The sequence below is a fragment of the Vanessa cardui genome, chromosome 12 (genome assembly GCF_905220365.1).
Source record: "Vanessa cardui chromosome 12, ilVanCard2.1, whole genome shotgun sequence".
Taxonomy (NCBI): Eukaryota; Metazoa; Arthropoda; class Insecta; order Lepidoptera; family Nymphalidae; genus Vanessa; species Vanessa cardui.
Window position 1 is genome coordinate 3,848,703 of NC_061134.1, and position 6,249 is coordinate 3,854,951.

At 29.5% G+C, this 6,249-nt stretch overlaps 1 protein-coding gene across 1 annotated transcript in view; it reads right to left on the reverse strand.

Moving 5' to 3' along the window:
- LOC124534008 (UNC93-like protein) overlaps positions 1-4,938 on the reverse strand; it is a 34,419-nt gene extending 29,481 nt beyond the window's left edge. Inside the window, exon 1 of the mRNA XM_047109617.1 lies at positions 4,713-4,938. The gene's annotated coding sequence lies outside the window, so the exon portion shown is untranslated. The remainder of the gene's footprint in view (positions 1-4,712) is intronic.
- Positions 4,939-6,249: the final 1,311 nt, after the last annotated feature.

A 6,249-nucleotide genomic window follows, 5' to 3' on the forward strand; every position in this document is an offset into this window, starting at 1 on the left:
TTATTATTTTTGACCATTTTGTTTCTAAACCCCACGAAATTAGTATTGAAATTTTAAATGTAGTAGATGATAGCCTTATTTTTTTAATAATAGGTTGGGGAAAAAGTTTCTTCGTATTTTATATGAAAATTCAAAAAGTTTTTTTTATAGTTTATTTACATTTGATTAAAGTATGTAGGTGCCATTTTGTTCCATAACTTTTTGCCATCTTGTTGGTAGTGACATGATCCCAATGCTGTAAAAATTTTGTGGCTTCTGATCGAAAAACCGCGACAAGTTTTTTTGGCAGTACTCTTGTGATGTTAACCTGACACTGCCTAAGGAATTCTGCAGAGACCGAAACAGATGAAAATCTGAAGGTGCAAGGTCAGGACTATACGGCGGATGCATTAATACCTCCCAGCCAAACTCTCGTAATTTTTGTTGAGTGGCTAAAGATGTGTGAGGTCTAGCGTTGTCATGGTGAAAAACCACACCCCTTCTGTTGATCAATTCTGGCCGCTTTCTCTCAATTTCTTGCTTCAATCTCATCAATTGTTCGCAATACAGTTCTGAATCGATGGTCCTGCCGGGCGGTAACAGCTCATAATGAATGATGCCCTTCCAATCCCACCATAGACACAGCATTACCTTGTTGCGAGTTAATCCGGGTTTTGCCACAGTCTGTGAAGCTTGACCGGCCTTTGACCACGTTCTTGTCGTATGTGATCCACTTTTCATCACCAGTTATCAGCTTCTTCAAAAATGGTTCGGTTTCATTACGTCGTAATAAAGAATCACAAATGAGTACACGGTTCATTAGGTTTCTTTCAGTGAGTTCATGAGGCACCCATATATCGAGCTTTTTTGTGTACCCAGCTTTATTCAAATGAGTCAAAACCGTTTTGTGGTCAATTGCCAGTTCTTCAGCTACATCGTAATTACTGATATGCCGATCTTGCTCCACTCTTTCAAAAATGGCATCAATTTTGTCCGTAACAGGGCGACCAGAGCGAGATGCATCTTTGATATCAAAATTTCCGGCTTGAAAACGCTTAAACCAAACTTGCGCTACTCTCACAGATACTGCATTAGGTCCATAAACATCACAAATTTTTTTCGCGGCTTGAGTTGCATTTTTACCTTTTTTATAGTAAAATTTTAAAATGTATCGAATTTCTTCTTTAGATTCACTCATTTTAACAACAACAAAAACAAATGAAAATCACACAAATTCCTAATTTGAATTTGGAAGTGCCTTCTTTAAAATTAAAACTTTTTAATGATACCAAAACCAGCCAGATACAAATGGTATAGCCAAAGAGATTTTATTACAAGTTCATACATACTATATGCGAAAAGACTTTTTCCCCAACCTAATATATCTAGAGAGTGTCGCACTACAATATAGTATTCAAACACACGGGCCAATTTTTTTATCTTGGTGTGCGTGAGAGCTATACTTAATATTCGTCAAACGCTATTGTAGTTTATGTGTGCGTGTACTTATAATATAAGTATAATAAACCCCACGAAATTATTATTGAAATTTTAAATGTAGTAGATGATAGCCTTATTTTTTTAATATATCTAGAGAGTGTCGCACTACAATATAGTATTAAAACACACGGGCCAATTTTTTTATCTTGGTGTGCGTGAGAGCTATACTTAATATTCGTCAAACGCTATTGTAGTTTATGTGTGCGTGTACTTATAATATAAGTACACGCACACATAAAATACATATTATGTATTTGCCACTTTTTTTTCGGCGTTCTCGACTTCTATCAAGTATTAATAATCGAAGAAGGTTGTATATAAATTTGCATATTTCGAAAAAAAATATTATAAGATTCTTTTTTTAAATTAATATAATTTAAGCTGGTTAACAGCTACTAAATAATCTAAATAAGACAATCATTTGAAAAACTAGCGAGAAACTTGTGGTTCGCCTCTATAAGTTGCAAGGCTTAAAAAATCGTCAGTCATACAAAACTTATATTAATCATATTGTAAATGATATGTAATATATTTTAAGACTATTGTACAAGACATTAAGGAAAATATCGTTTTAGTCGTTAGCATAATTATGGAAAAATATGTGTAATTTACATAACAATATTTATATATCGAATGGTTTACTTAGATGCAAAAAAATGACGCAAAGATTAATTTATTTATTTAAATATATAATAGTCGTATCTTAAGCTTTCTGTTAAGTTTGTTTGAAACTCGGAAGCAATCTGTAGAGAGTGTGAGTAAAATAATAAATGTAATTTATGTATGTGAGTTTTATTATCGTAAAATTGTAGAGATAGTATTCCTTGTTATTTTTATCCATATATAGTTTTTATTAATAGCATTTAATATCACGCTGAAGTTTTATAGACGTGACTAGCTGTGCCCGCGACCTTGTACGTGTTTGAATTTAACAAAAATATATATATTGTAACCTAAGTTACTTCCTATTATATTGGTGAAAGTCCCGTCGAAATCGGTCCAGCCGTTCCAGAGATTAGCCAGAACAAACAGACAGACAGACAGACCGACAAAAATTGTAAAAAATGTTATTTTGGTATATGTACCGTGTATAAATACATATGCATTGAGTATAAAACGACTTTTTTAATATTACAAACAGACGTTCCAATTTTATTATATGTATAGATTTACATATTAATATTGTATTCATCTCAATAAAATGGATTGTTTAAGAGCATGGAAATTTAAGTCATCCAGTGAGTAATCAGTACAATACTGCAGTGCTGACAGTGAGCACGAAAAATAATATTATTTTCCGTTAAATATTATTTTAAGCCCAATTATTAAAAAGTTTAGATAATATTATATAATATAGAGAAATACTACGACATATTATAGAGACAGAACATTTCTAGCTAGTTCTTTTATATTTTTAAAATAATAAGGTTCGAAGTTTAAATTATTTTTATGTATAAACAAATTTTTATGTTTCATAGCAGGTATATAAAAAAAATTACTGTCCCAAAACTTTTTCCGCAAAATGTAATTGACGCATGTATATAAAGAAAGGGCTTTTTAAACAAATATAGTTTAATATCAAGGTACGATATTATTAATCAAAAGGCTCGTAGGTAATCAATTCGTTTATTTTCCTCAATGCATTTACCGATTGTCAATGCTTCGTTGATATCGACGCGGAAATGTTGAAGCTAATTTGATTTTTTCAATCTACACCTTAAATTATAAAGTGATAAGGCATATTATTCTATACGATATCATAAAGACTATAAAAAGCGTGGAGTATTCGTTTATTTATATGCAGAATATATTATTTAATTTTATCTAATAATTAATTTAAAAATAACTATGTTGGTTTGGAATATCTATATTTAAAATGATAATGGTAATGATTTAAACTACTATATATATATATATATATATATATATATATATATATATATATATATATATATACATATACTATATACATACAATGTTTTTAGAGACGAGATGGCCCAGTGGTTAGAACGCGAGCATCTTTACTGATGATTGCGGGTTCAAATCCAGGTAAGCACCACTGAATATTCACAACATCGTGAGCAAACCTGCCTGTGTCTAATTTCGTAGAAATTCAGCCACATGTGTATTCGACTAATCCGCATTGGAACAGTGTGGTGAAATATGTTCCAAACTTTCTCCTCAAAGGGAGAGGAGGCTTTGTCCAGGATTGGAAAATTTACAGGCTGTTATTGTTGTTGTAAAGTAATATTTAACATTCCTTCCATAGCACCACCAACTCTGGGAGGTAGATGTTATATCCCTTGTGCCTATACTCACGCTGCCGCACCACCCTCCCCCCTTCAAACCGGAACAATACTATGTATTGCTGTTAGACTGTAATGTCTGATGCGTGGGCGGTACCTACTCAAACACCAAGCCGTATTATAATAAATACATATTTGATTTGATGTTGGGCTTTTACCGACGAAGCGAACGCTGTTTATTATTATTATTGTTATGTTAATTCGTTATATACACATTGTTTATTTTCAGTATTTATATTAATATTTCAATGCATTTAATTATTTTAAAATAAGTAGTATCAACACTTCTCACACTTTCTTAGGACTTCTTAAATAATTTTTTAGCAACCATAATCATACTTCAGCCAATTTATCTAAAACTTTAATTAATTTTATACCCAAACTAACCTTATATTTAACCATATTAATATCCGTTCGGTAGTTTTAAAATTTATCGATTTTCGACAAAAAAACAGACGCCCTGAGAGGACTTAATTTAGGTTTAGGTTTTTAGACATTTATTCTTAAAAAAGACAAAATGTCGCTTACACGAGAATACACATAAAGAGTAACATTCGTGTTCGTCTTAAAATTTAAATTAATAATTTAATATAATAATTACTACTTAATTTTATATTACGTAGTAATTATTACCAAAAATTAATATGCATATATTTCAAATTGTATTCATTTATGGCACTCTTTATTAAGGCTGTTTAAAGGGTGTCACTTTCGTAGTTGATTTGACATTAAAAAAAAAAACAAAGCATTTTTTTTTCTAATCATCCTGTAAACAAGACTAAAATAAAAGTCCAATATTATTATTTAACACAAACCTTCGTTAAATAATACGTATAAATAAAAAAAAAAGTCAATAGTCAAATCAGTATTTCAAAGTCAATACTTAATTTTTTTTTAAAATAATTTTTGATAATTAAAAAAACTTACCTCTATATCCTGTCGATCCTTAATAGATATTGTTGCACTACTTAAACTTTTTTATTTTTAAATCAAACTGTTTCGACAAGGTAATTATTGTTAATGCCAAAAAAATATCATTGTTTTTTTTTTTTTTTAAATTTATTTTTTAGCTTAAACGATACCGTGCTATGAGATAATAGGACCCTAACTAAATCACGACAAGCCAGGCTCGAGACTCGTAAACTATTGTGTGTTCCCACTACACAACTTTCAAAATGCCTTCATCCAAGACACAAGATTACACTTCGTACAAAATAATAATGATTCAAATTTTATTGTTTTTAGTTCTTCATATGACATAATATATTTTATGAAAATTAATTTTGAAATGTTAGTCTGAAAAATTTATGAGATATTTAGATACGACATTGTAAAAATATTTAATTCAATATTTTGAACCTAAACGATAAAGAAAAAAAGACTCTTTTTTTTAAATAGGACGATATTTCTCCAGAGATTCGATAATTGTATTTATTGTAAAGTACTTTTTCGTATAACCATTTGATTTTAATAAGTTATTTTGCAATTAAGAAAAATCATATGCGTTACTTGCTTTCATACACACGGAAGAAAAAACCATTCAATCTCAACTCCAACTTGATACAGATTTTTCTATAAAAATACTTATAACTCTCTTATTGGTAAAACTCAGAGCTTGCGCCCTGATAGGCTAGTCACTTAATCAATTAAGCATACAGAAAAGATTCAATGAAAAACAAAACTTAACTCAATTATTTCGTTTCGCCGTATCGTATAACAATGAACACACTCACTCAGTGTAATATAACTACACTTGAATGCGGCCCGATTGTGCACGAGCAATTGTTTGGTCCTTGTTGAAATACTTATATAAATGAATTACAAATATTAGGTGACAAATATTAAAATCACTTTACTTACCATTTCATTAAAAAATGGACAATAATCAACCTCAAAAAAATGGCAAATATCATCATTTATTTTATATTCTTACACAACACTTTACTATATAAGCATATCTTATTTTAAACAAGACGACACATATATTTTAAACTTCAACTTACTTTTATACATAGAAAATTAAAACAATTAAATTATAATAAAAAAAACATCACAGTAGGCTAAGTTATATCCTTATTATACTATATTTATATTAAATATCGTTACATAATTATAATATATTTCACAGTGTCATTCTGTTAAACATTAGTTATGCAAAGAAGGTATAATCATTTAATGTCTGTGCTTATGGAATTCATAATAATGCTATTGGATTAACAATAGCGAAATAAACCTGCTTTATGTAAATGTATTATTGGCTCAAATATTAAATAATACCTACGTACATACAAATAATTACATTTAATGGTAGAAAATTTTAAGCAGTTATATTTATAAAGATCGTATTCCTATTTCCTAAAACTAAATTTTTTGTATGTAATTAATCTCATAATTCTGTAGTTTTTTTTGCAAGATGGCTGTATTGATTAACTAAGACCACGTTATCTCATACGAGAAAACTACA